At 37.3% G+C, this 13628-nt stretch overlaps 1 protein-coding gene across 3 annotated transcripts in view; it reads left to right on the top strand.

Moving 5' to 3' along the window:
* The window catches only part of LOC307117044 (cadherin-18), a 234164-nt gene that overhangs the window by 50223 nt on the left and 170313 nt on the right, over positions 1-13628 (top strand). The gene's annotated exons all lie outside the window — the stretch shown is intronic.

Here is a 13628-nt window from a genome sequence, read left to right as displayed (position 1 = left end):
TAATGCCACTATTCTCAAGCATGCACGAGACAAGAAGTGGATAAAAGAGATCTGTATTCAGAGTGCAGTATCTGTTGAGTATCTCCCACTGCGCCGTGTGAACTAAACCTTCTACAGACTCCGCTCGGCCGTGTATGCGATGATGTGCGCTTCATCAGATTGCCAGACGCAGTTGAGAGGTGCATGTCTGCGGCTTATAAGGCTTATCTTCTTACAGCCGCACTTAAAATCCACCGCTCGGCTGGAGCTCTGAGCCGGGGTCGTGCCGTCATCCAGACGAAAGGAGAGGAAGGGATCAGATGAATGCTAATAATGTTTGGGTAGATTCCCCTGCCAGAGGAGAAGTTGTTGGAGCACGGTCTGCATGTGTGGTGGGGTGTCAGGTGCTTTGTGTCTGTCTGCCTGTCTGTCTTTCCGCTTAATGCCACTTTTCTTCTAAGGCAGCTTGTTTTCTTATTGGTACACCCTCCTCACACACACAAAGCTGCTTGCTGTTCGAGACACAGCGTTGCTCTATTACAGCCTCTGAAAGGATGCTTGTGGTTTGATACAGAGTGTGCGCTGTTGGACTGTCAGTGGGTTAAATGGAAGATTTCACGAGATAGAAAGAAAATGATCGCGAAAGAGATAAAGAAAGCTTTCTGAGTCTGCTGTGTGCGGAGAGCATCCATTCCGGGCTCCTTCTTCTGAAATGATTCAATTTGGGCCACTTTGCAGAGGAGTTGGTTGTAGGATTTGAGAGGGATTTGATTCTCACCAGAGAGCAGCAGCGTTGGGCTGTATAAATCACCCTCAGCGATTGACATACAGGCCTAGTTACGTGTGGCAATGATGTGGATCTTCCCAAATGGAAAATCTAGTGATTCTTCACATCCTGTTACTTCACAGTGCATGACATGACAGAGCTGTGAGGCCATTTTTTTGTCAGAAACTAAAGAAATGAGATCGATTAGAAGACACGCACGACAGATTCAAACCTGCATGTTCTGCTCAACATGTCTGGAGTTCATGCACTATTGCTAAGCCACAGTACCAACACATTTTCTTCTTTTTAATAAAAAATATTATTATTATTATTGTTGTTATTATTATATATTGTTACCATATTATAATATATTATTTTTGAGTGATCCTAGCCAAGTTAAAACCTATGAAATACAGGCCTAATGATTTAAATGTAAATTAAAACAATAAATGTAACAGTAAATGTAAATCAATATATAACCCCCCCCCACACACACACACACACACTATATATATAGATATAAAAAAAATAGAAAAGCAACTAAAATATTAACTAATATTGGCCTGTCGCGATTGGTCGATACAATCAACTGCGTCAACGCTGTTAATTAGTCGACGTCAATATTTTTAGTCGACTGAGTAATTTGGTGCGAACTGAAATTGTATTAGTTCCGGTACTTTAAAAATGACAGCACTCTAATAAGAGCAGTATTTCTCAATTTGCGTCGATGTGGAACAGCAGGTGTGAGGACGTGTGTGTGAGCTCTGCTTCCACCGTTCACTAAACAATGGAAGCAGAACAGTCAAATATATACGCGATGCTCAGGAAAAAGAGAGCAACAGAAAAGCGCGGCCGGACTCTGACCTGAAGCACGCGCAGCCGCGCACACGCCTTTCACTCAGACAGATCGCGACTCCAGTTTCGCGCATTATTGAGTTTGAATGGTAAAAAAATATGTCAAAATGCACGTCCTGGCGAGTATTCGGGTAAACGCCATCGGATATGTCTTTAGTGAACGTATACAGAGTTGAATGAGAAATCGAGTGTTACAATGAATTTGGTCCGTGCAGCTCTTAAAGGGCTGGACCTAATATTCTGTGTGAAGCAGGGCAGAGCAGGAACCTGGCAGAAACATGCCGGCCAAGTGAGTTTTTAGGTTTTTTTAACCCTAAAACAATGATAAAACATTGAATAGTAAGTTCTGTCATATTATTCAGTACATTTTTCAGTTTTTTGCCATGGTATCGATTCAGTATCGGTATTGAGGTACTTTAGTCTGTTATCGTATCTAAGTCAAAAATTTGGTTTTGTGACAACACTATTCTATATAAAACATATTTGCTGATATTTTCTTTTTTTTTGTTATGTTGGTTTACAAATTTGTACCTTTTACTCTTTTTTTTACATTTTGTCAAGGGCTTGTTTACATTTATACTTTATAGTACACTACTGAAGGCCAACGTTGCAAGCTAGATTAAATGTTTTTAAGTAAAATTGTTTAAAATTATTGTGATAAATTAGTCGATAGATTAATCAATATAAAAATAGTCGTTAGTGGCAGCCCTAAACTTATAGTAATAATAATAATTATTATTATTATTGTTGTTGTTATGAATTGTTGTTATTGTTATAATATTATATAGCAATACAATTTTTATGTGGTTATTTTTGAGTGATCCTAGCAAATATCTATGTAAATTAAAACAATAAATGTAACAAAAAATGTAAATCAATGTAAAGAAAAAATATATATATTTAAATATTTATAAATAGAAAACAAACCTAATAATATGAACAAAAGTAATAGTAATAATAATTCTTATTAAAATTTATTTTGTTATTTCTGAGTGATTTTAGCTGATTTAAAACCTATGTAATATAATGAATTCTAATTAGTATGTAAATAAAAATATTGATAAATACAGTGCATTCAAAAAGCCATGAAGGTATTATGATTATTATTATATTTATTATTAGTAGTAGTGTTAGTATTTTGAATGATTAGTTATTATTATATTTTTTTTTGTGCAAACTGCATTTCAGAGGTTCAAAGATTGGAATTTCCATCTGGAATCTATAATTCACATATACTGCCTGTACCAATTGCCGTTTGAATGCTTCATTGAGAGAAGTCTGAACAGACATCAGTAAATGTGACCACTGACATCCAAATGAACAATCGTTGAAGGGTCTTCTCATGAGAACATGCTGTGTTAAATAAAGGCCACGTAATAAATCAATCTTTGGACCTTCACCGGTTAACTTCTGAAAGGCGGTTCAAACAAAGCATGAAAACAAAGTGTCAATACGTGACTGAACCCCTTGAGATGTCGTAACCTTCAGACCTGTGATACTGCTCCTCTAATTCACTCGTCCTAATAGAGCAGAAATGCACGGCGTTCTAGTCCAGGCAGCTCATTACTTCCTGTAGCCCTTTAATTAAGCAAATACTCTTGATGCTAAAAGCTGCCCGTGTCACAGTTCACAGAATGTCATTAATACCATGAATTAAACTAGCATCGGAGGCTGATTTGGCTTTGCCTGCAGGAGACTAATGTCTATACTTCTCTGTTTGTTGTGTTAGCATGTCTGCGCAAGACAAATACTGTGGCTTATTGCTTAAGTGTTGAGGCAGTGATTTCAAACAGCACTTTGAGGAGAGAAACATCGTTAGGCAGACAAAAAAAAGACTGCAATGAAGTGATAATCCTGCTGTGTGAGATTGTTAAGGATGCTTATGGTTGTCTCTGTAAAAGAGAAGAATGTGTGATGAAACATGAGCGTGGATCAGAGCCAGTGATGGCACATGCAGTCTTCATCCTTGCGTTTTTTTACCACTGTCCCCTACTGTTCCTTTGGTTCGTTATCTTTCTTCTGTCTTTCCTTTGTTCTGTACGTTGTGCCATACTTCCTTTCTCATCCTGAACCCTCGTCCTTCCTTTTTCTTTTCTGTAGTTCTCCTGTCCCTCCTACAGCTTTTCTCCTTTCCCTTTCATTTGTCCTCTTCCTATTCCCTTTTCTTTTCCTCTTTTCCTGTTCCTCTTGTCCCCATTCCCTTCAGTTGTATTTGTCACTTCCCCTTTAATTTCCTGTCCCTTTTTTCCACCTTTTGCTTCCCCTTTTATGTCTTTTCCTCTTCCCTTTCCCTTCTCACCCTTCCCTTTTCATTGCCCCTTCTTATATCTTCCCATTCCCCTTTCAACTTATTTCCCTGTCCTTTCACTTGTCTTTTCCTCTTTTATTTCCTGCTCCTTTCCCTGTTCCTCTTGTCACCCTTCCCTTCAGTTGTATTTGTCCCTTCCCCTTTATTTTCCATTTCTCTTCTCTGTCCCTTTTTTCACCTTTTCCTTCTCCTTTTATGTCTCTTCCTCTTCCCTTTCCCTTCTCACCCTTCCCTTTGCATTGCCCCTTCTTATATCTTCCCATATCCCTTTCAACTTCTTTCCCTTTCCTTTCACTTGTCTTTTTTTCTCTCCCTTTCCCTTTTCCATTTTTCCTTCATGTTCCTCTTGCCCTTATTCCCTTCAGTTGTATTTGCCTCTTCTCATTTAATTTCCATTCCTCCTCTTTACCCTTTTTCACCTTTTCCTTCCCCTTCAATTTCCTTTTCTCTTCCCTTTCCATTCTCATCCCTTCCCTTCTTACTGTATATCTTCCCATATCCCTTCCAACTTCTTTCCCTGTCCTTTCACTTTTTTCCTTTTATTTCCTGTTCCTTTCCTTTTTCCAATTTCCCTTTCTTGTTCCCTTTTCCTCTCTTCAGTTTTATTTTCCCCTTCCCTTCTTGTCCTTTCAGTTTTTATTTCACCTTTCCCTTTCTCTTTCATTTTTCCTCCTCCCTTTTCCTTTTCACCCCTTCCCATTTCCTTTGTCGTCCATAATGTTCTTCCATGTTTCCCCTTCTCGTCCTTTCCCTTCAATTTATTTTCCTCTACCCTTTAACTTCTCACCCCTTCCACTTTTCTTTTCCATTTCCCTTTCATTTCCATTCTCAACCTTTCCATTTTTTCTTTCATTATTTTCCCTTTTCAATTTCCCATTCCTTTCCTTTCCCCTTTCATTTCCTTTCGTGTTCCCTTTGCCTTTCCCTTCTCATTTTCTCCCATCTACAGTATTTCCTTTCCAAACTCCTTCCTTTTCCTAGCCCTCTCCTTTTCTTTTTCATCCACCCTTTCATTTTTCAACCCATCATCATTTTTTCATTTCTCATTTCTTGTGGCACATTTAAGGGCTTTAAGACATTTCACGACACCAATGGTATTTTATGGAAGTACTCTATTCATAAAGCTGATTTGTTTACTGCACCAAAGGTTGTATCACCTCATTTATCTCTCTATCACTCTTAATCTCTCGCTCTGTCATTTTTTAAATCTCCTTGCATTTGTGCATCTTTAGCTGGTCTCCTACCTCAGAATTTCCCATGAGCTTGACTCCCCAGCAGCTTATGACAGGGCTTGAGTTATGAGAGAGATGGAACTCAGTAAAACAGAATATTGCTCAGTTTAAAACACATACTCAGACTCATGCAAGTCAATAATCTCTCTCTTTCTCAAATACACAGAGGGAGGATTCACTAAGAATGAATTGCACCCACTGATCGCACTATTTATTTGTTTGCAATGTCTTATTTTAGAGCTCAATTCACTAAAGAAATGATCAGTATTGGTGAAATGCAGTGGACACAGCAGACGGTAAACAACTGCTTCTATTCATAGTTTCCCGTATAGGAACGCCCCTGGAACAAGGAGGTCCTCCATTGCCCACCTGCCATTTATACCAGTTTTAAATGAAGTACTAATGGTAAAAGACCAAATTCAGTATACACCTTATTGATGATGCATACTATATACAGGCAAGCAGATGAACCCAGTATATAAATGCAAAGTACAGTAACCATTTAGTGCATTGCATTCTTATTCTGTGCGTATATGCTTGCCTGTATACAGTATGCATCATCAAAAATGTGTTTTAGTACATCAAGACACTTTAAGTGTTTTATATTGTGTGTTGTATATAGATCACAAGTGGCCAAAAATTTGGTTCACATATTTTTGTTTCTCTTCCTTTGAGATGGAAAATTGACAGGCCTGTAATGAGGTTCGATAAATGTTTTGCCCGTCTGGTTTCCACGCCAGTCATGTGACTGAAAACTATGAATAGGAAACATTTTTAAAATGCATTATTACAGAATGTTTTCCATTGGCGCTAATGGTTTAACTTGCAGCAAGCGAATGGTATATTTATTATAAAACACTTAAAAAGCTATGTTTGCTCAGAAAAGAACTTTACACAATTATTGGCCTGAACTGAATCAACACTTACTGTAAATGACTTGAACTGACTGACACTGTTACAGCTGAATTCAATTTTTTTCTCAATTGATGAAGTTTGCATCATTGATCATACAGTATTTTCATGTTTATAACTGTGGAGCTACTTTGAAGCAGTCTGCATTGTACACTGAAAAAAATGACTTAAATTAAATTGCTTAATTAAAATGAGCTAAAACAACACAATTGCTATACATTTTGCCATAACTTCATTTCATTGTGTTCAATCCACTTAAATATAAGTCAAATTGAAGTTTACTTAATCCGTTTGTTGAGATTACATGAATGATTTGTGTTGCATTAACTGAAACTGGGCGGGGCTTGTTAGTTCCCAGCATGCTTTGCATATGGCTAAATCAAGAGAGAGTGAATGTTGTTATTTTATACACTTAAAAAAACAGGAAAACACAGATTGTTCAAATTACTTAATCATATTATTTTCGATCTATGCAACATTTCTCTTCTAAACATGATTTATTTGCTTTCGATTAATGTAATCCTCTAAAATGTGCAATCTACTAGATTAAAATATTTGGGGTGAATGTGAACCAATTAAGTACTCAAAAAATATTTTTGCTGAAACTGTAGTTCCCAGCATGCTTTGCTTGGGACTTGACGACTAGAGTGAAATTGTTGAAATGAAGTGTTATTTTATGTGTTGTTGGCAAAATGAGAAAAGGGGAAGACTTTATATTGTTTATTAGTGTTTAATGTTTAATTATGTTGGAATTATTAGAACCAATTAAATTACACTGGGTTACCATAGTGGAGAAGAGCGGAGAAATTGCTTTGGCTCTGGACTGATACAGCACATGTCATTAATGAGCGTTTCTTTCTTAGCATGTTCATAATGTGCCATTGCTGGCTAATAGAATGAAAGCTAGTTAGTACAGCATTATAGATCAGGCAAGTGACAACAAAAATATACAAAAATAAAATAAACTTGTGTTTTGTGATTTGATTAAAGAGGCAGGGTCTCAAGCCCCCCTGTGAACACCACTGTTGGTGAGACTACTCAATTCGGTTACTTGAAAATTACTTGATTCTATGATGTTGAAATTATGTTTGATTAACTTAATTGATTTGATGTTAAATCGTGTAAATCCGACACACCTTTTTTTCAGTGTAGGTAAAAGTGTTATTTTTATGTATTTTTGAGCAAGATCAGAAAGGGGGAGATTTGATTGTGTTTAATAGTGTTTAATATTCAACTATGTTGGAATTTTTAGAACAATTTAAATTACAGTGGGTTTAAATTTCTCTTGTGGAAAAGAGTGGAGCATTTGCTAGGCTGTGGACTAAAACAACTAATGTCATAACTACTTTACTGAAGGAGCTTTTAATGCTTAGCATTTAAGATGCTAATGTGTGCTATTGGTAGCTTCAAGTTTGTCAACTAGCTAGTTCAGTATTATATATGAATTTGAAGTGGATGAATGAATATATGAAATTAAATGCCTGAATCATGTCAGGGAGCCATATAAAATTCACTCTGAGACTACTTAATTGAGTCACTTAAAATGTATTAATTCCATGATGTTGAATTATGTTTGTTTAACTTAATTGATTCATGTGGGATTGATGTACATAATTAAATCATGTAAATCCAACACAAAAAAAAAATTCAGTGTATAAAGCGCTATATAAATAAATGTGACAACTCGAAAAGGACGATAATAACTTGGAATTCAGTGCATTTTCTGTGCATTTAGTACCTGGCTAAGTTTGTGGATTATTAGTGAATAAAACAGGTTTTTTTGCACTGTAAACCTCAACGCTCAAAATAATTAATTGTTTTGAGTAGAGCCAAATCAAATTAACTAAATTAGTTCATTCAAATTAACCTTTATTCATATTTCAAACTGAATTTTTCTTTTGAGTTAATAATCGGAATTGTTTCATTGTTTTGAGTTTTTGAACTTTTTTTAATTTATTTTTTTTATTCAGACAAACTTTAAAATTTAACTGAAACTGGGCTGGGATTTCTATTTCCCAACATCCTTTGCCATGATACTCAAAGGGCACTGGTAAGTGCTATGCTAATGCTTGCAAAGCATTGTGTTACCAATTAGCAAGGTAGCATTTATTGAATTAACAAGTTAAAGCCAAATTTACACTAAGAAAAATATTTAAGTTAATTATTTTAATTTAAATGTATGAATTAAATTTGAAGTTAAGAGCAATTCAAATGTATGAGTACAAAAGAAAAATCAGCAAATTCAAATGTAACCGATTGCCTCATCTTTTTTGAGTTTTGCCAACTTATCCGTGTTTACAATGTGTATTGTGCTTTTGCCCTAATCTGTTTCTGTTAAATTGTCTCATGTAGTTTCTTATTGTAGTGTTGTTGTTGTGGAATAACCTCTTGATTGACTAAACAGAGGAAAAAGGCAGCCATGATAACAATTTCATTACTAATGTTACAATAGCATCATCTTTACACACACACACACACACACACACACGCATACTCATCCCATACACTCATGGGATACAAAAGCCACTTCACACATCACGCAGTAAATTAGACTGCAGGGGGAACGTGCATTCATACTAATTGCTTTGAAATAACACACTCATCCGAACACGTACAGCCACCTGTGACTAGATGAGAACAGGCTGCGGTAGATGACAAAGCAAAGAAAGAGCAGCAGAGATGCTTACGGGGAGCGTGCCCGAAATCCAACTCAGGGGAAGGTTTGGTCGAAGGTGTGAGGCTGATACACAGAAAAAGAAACGCACTCAGAAGCAGCGGAAATGTGAATTCCCAGCTGTTCTGGGAAATGCAGAAGGTGAAAAGGCAGTTCATTGAATGTCACAGTGAAAATGAGAGATATGATGAAAAAGAGAAGCCAATTAAAACTCCAATGTTGATCATTTTAGAGACCGCAATCATATGTTTGCTTAACTTGAACCTGAAACAGCCTTACATTTCAGTTGACCATTTTGTTACAGAGCAGAGGTTGTCATACAAATAAGTGAATAGCCTAATGTTATGCCACGCATACCTTCTAGCAAACATTTTGACACAGTGTTTAATTTTCCTTGTTAAATGATGAGTCAGACCTAGCGATCAAATCTTTTATTTATATATATATTTAATGTTTTACCTGTTTATCACTGTAAAGTTGCTTTGAAACAATCTGTATTTAAAAGTGGGGTAAGTGCTTTCTGGTAACCGATGTTGATTTCACAGTCACTAAAACGAACACGCCCCTATTTTGATAGCTCCGCCCCACACATACGTAACCCAGGTAACGACTATGGCGGAATCTGCTGTGTCAGCCGGCCGACGGTATGATGTCATCAATAAGTGAAAGCAATGTGTGTTACTATGGTAATCCAGGTCGAATATTCAGTGAAAAAGTCATCCCTTACATCCCAAAAACACAAACACAGTTCTCATGAGCAACTCGATAGCACGAACACGACAGTCCAACTAACGAACATATTACAATTACAACCCAAAATCAGAAAAAGTTGGGACAGTATGGAAAATGCAAATAAAAAAAAGAAGTGATTTCTAAATAAACTTTGACTTGTATTTCATTGCAGACAATATGAACACAAAATATTTCATGTTTTGTCTGGTCAACTTCATGTCATTTGTAAATATGCATCCTTTCCTGTCATTCAGACCTGCAACACATTTCAAAAAAAGTTGGGAAAGGAGCAATTTAGGGCTAGTAATGAGGTAAAATGGTTAAATAATGATGTGATTTGAAACAGGTGATGTCAACAGGTGATTATAATTATGATTTGGTACAAAAGCAGCATCCAAGAAAGGTCTAATCCTTTAGGAGCAAAGATGGGCCGAGGATCGCCAGTTTGCCAACAAATACGTGAGAAAACTATTGAAATGTTTAAAAACAATGTTCCTCAAAGAAAGATAGGAAGAGATTTGGATATTTCACATTCAACAGTGCATAACATAATTAAAAGATTCAAGGAATCTGGAGGAATTTCAGTGCGTAAAGGACAAGGGCGCAAGCCTAAGCTGAACAACCGTGATCTCCGATCCCTCAGGCGGCACTGCATCAAGAATCGTCATTCATCTATAAGCGATATCACCACATGGGCTCAGGACTACTTTCGCAAACCTTTGTCAAGTACCACAATACGTAGTTACATCCACAAATGCCAGTTAAAACTGTACTGTGCCAAAAGGAAGCCCTATGTTAACAGTGTCCAGAAGCGCCGTCGACTTCTCTGGGCTCGGAGGCATCTGGGATGGACCATCACACAGTGGAAATGTGTACTGTGGTCAGATGAATCAGTATTAGAGGTATTTTTTGGGAGGAATGGACGCCGTGTGCTCCGGACCAAAGAAGAAAAGGATCATCCAGACTGTTACCAGCAACAAGTCCAAAAGCCAGGGTCTGTCATGGTATGGGGTTGTGTCAGTGCCATTGGCAAAGGTAACTAGCACTTCTGTGAAGGCACCATTAATGCTGAAAAGAACATAGAGATTTTGGAGCATAATATGCTGCCTTCAAGAAGACATCTTTTCCAGGGACGTACATGCATATTTCAACAAGACAATGCAAAACCACATTCTGCACACATTACAAAGTCCTGGCTGCGGAGGAAGAGGGTACGGGTACTTGACTGGCCTGCCTGCAGTCCCGACCTGTCTCCAATAGAGAATGTGTGGCGCATTTTGAAGCGCAAAATGCGACAACGAAGACCCCGTACTGTTGCCCACCTTAAGACTTGTTTGCAGGAAGAATGGGACAAAATTACACCTGAAACACTTCATCACTTGGTGTCTTCAGTCCCTAAACGTCTTTTAAGTGTTGTGAAAAGGAATGGCAACATTAAAAAGTGGTAAATGCTTTACTGTCCCAACTTTTTTTGAAATGTGTTGCAGGTCTGAATGACAGGAAAGGATGCATATTTACAAATGACATGAAGTTGACCAGACAAAACATGAAATATTTTGTGTTCATATTGTCTGCAATGAAATACAAGTCAAAGTAAATGTAGAAATCACTTCTCTTTTTTTTTATTTGCGTTTTCCATACTGTCCCAACTTTTTCTGATTTGGGGTTGTGTGACAAGATTAGAGGGTTATATCGATCACGAAAAGAGGAACCAAAGGAAACAAACGTATTATATAAGGAGTATATTATCCGACTTTTTGGACACACTTTGGGAGCTGATGCTTGAAACCGACAGTGGAGGAGGTTTAGACGCTCCAGGCTTATACGGGTTGGAAATGAATGGGTCTTTATCATCGCTGAAGTGAATGACAATACGATTGCAAATGGACAAGCAAGCAAATGAGCATATTCAAGCAAAAACCAGCATATATTAGTTCTGTGAAACAAAACAAAACCAATGTTTCTCGCCTATTGAGAAGAAATAAAGCAATCTCGGCCTTTTCTCCTTGAGTTCTCTCCAGCGCTGGAAAGCTGATACTATTTGCCTGATGGTAAGCCTTCTTTCGTTCCACAGATATATATTTTATCTGCCATCTCTCTCTTTCTGTCGTCGCTCAAAACCTGGTCTAAAGTCAATAGCACAGTAATTTTTGTGTTATTTAAAGGGCGCATTAGTAATATGCGGATTAGGTGGGTGCACAATGCACGTACGCTCTGCTTATTACACACACAGGGACGCGCAGCAGCACACAAACATTTTTAAATATATTATAAATAAAAGGATTCCTCTCTGGAGAAGTGTTCATTCTTTCGGCTCACAAACTCTGCCATGTAAATAGCGAATCCACCATGGTGCAACTGCAATTGGCTTTTAAAGGTAATGGGAGATGACGCTACAATTGGTTTATAGCACATTACGCCCAAAACACACCCATGACTCATTAAGAGACCAGGTTCAACCCTGTTGGACCGTGCGCATGGTGTATAATATTCGGCGGCCATTTTTTTCGTCGTTTAACTGGCAAAAGTAGATTCGGACACACCCTAAGTCCACCTGCGCCATGCGCTCACATCGTTAAAATAAGGCCACTCTTAATTTTAAGAGTGTTGTCTTGGCTTTTCTCCTTGAGTTCTCTCCAGCACTGGAAAGCTGATACTTCTTGCCAGATCGTAAGCCTTCTTTCGTTCCACAGAAATATATTTTATTTGCATCTCTCTCTTTCTGTCGTCGTTCGGCTAATGTCCGTCCTGTGTCGTGTCTTTTGAATAATGACGTGCAATGAGCGCTCTCTTCTCCCAGTCCTTAGTAGACACGCCCCTTACTGCTGATTTGCTATACATATGTTTTGGTACTCAGGCCCGAGACACTTTTCTAAAGCAGTTTTGAAATACCACTTACCCCACCTTTAAATAAAGGTAAAACAAATGTGAACGTTATTGTTGTTCAAAAGTTTGGAATCTATAAGATTTCATGTTTTTGAAATAAATTAAAGTTAAATTAAAATGATTTGATTTAGGAAAAAATAACGAATGCATCTTTTGTGTAGCGAATTTAGAACTGTGGTTTGTCTCTCTTTCAAGTTTAGACGTGCTTAAGGGTGTTTTTGTTTTTATTTGTTGTGTTAGCCTATCATTCTTACTAAGCATTAAAAATATCTAAACATTTTTGAAACGATAAGAATTTACTTGAGAAGCAAAACTGCATAAGATATTAATAATTGTTTTCAGAAAATGTGTTTTTAATATTAGTGTATGTGGTTTTACGGAACTAGTTTTCTATTTGTTTTAAGTATAAATAAATCTGCCAGAGCTCAACGACAAAGTACAGTTCATATTCAAGATGCAATCTATGAAAAGCCTTAATAGCTAAGTGGAATTATCTTGTTTCAAGGATATTTAGATGTTTTAAGTCAAAAAGACTGATTAATACTTTATTAAGAAGTACATTTTGCAACCTATGGTTACACCAAAATTGCTGGGGTGTTTCAACTCAAATTTGGGTCAAATATGGACAAACCCAGCCGTTGGGTTACATTTTTTAATTGGATTTTTAACCCAACAGTTGGGTCTGTCCATATTTGACCAAAAATTAGGTTAAAACCCAGTATTTTTTGTGTGTGTGTGTACTTGGTTACAAATACTAGTGGTTAACATGTTTGGGACACTACAAAGTATTCAAAGTAACTTCCCCAACAGTTAAGTTGAGACTGTGCTACCCAACCAAGCAGAGTGACCGGAATAGGCCGGACTGGATTAGAGTAAAGCACATTCTATCACTGCTTGTTCCACTGATCCATCGGTGTCCAAATTGATCTGTTCTAGTCAGTCAGACTGTTCTCATCGAGCAGAACTCTCTGTGGTTTGGAAATGTATGAGTATCTGCTCGGTGGCTATTCAATGGGTTGTACTGTGTGGTTTAATTGGGTTATATATAAAACAGCCTTTGAGGAAGGATTTCTGTAAGAGTGATTTGACATGTAGATACAATGGTTCTTTAGATTATTAAAATTAAATTATCATTTTCATGTCCAGAGCCACGTTAAAATAGCAAATGCACTCGCGTCCATCCGTTCGCCCTGTTCGCTGGTCTGAAAATGAGGTGTGTTCAGGCGCATTGTTGGCGTGTTGCCATTTTGAGGAACTGAAAACGACTGCGCCATTGACCAACAA

This window comes from Gobio gobio, assembly GCF_949357685.1.
Source record: "Gobio gobio genome assembly, chromosome: 20".
Taxonomy (NCBI): domain Eukaryota; kingdom Metazoa; phylum Chordata; class Actinopteri; order Cypriniformes; family Gobionidae; genus Gobio; species Gobio gobio.
This window is presented reverse-complemented; position numbering and strand designations above follow the sequence as displayed.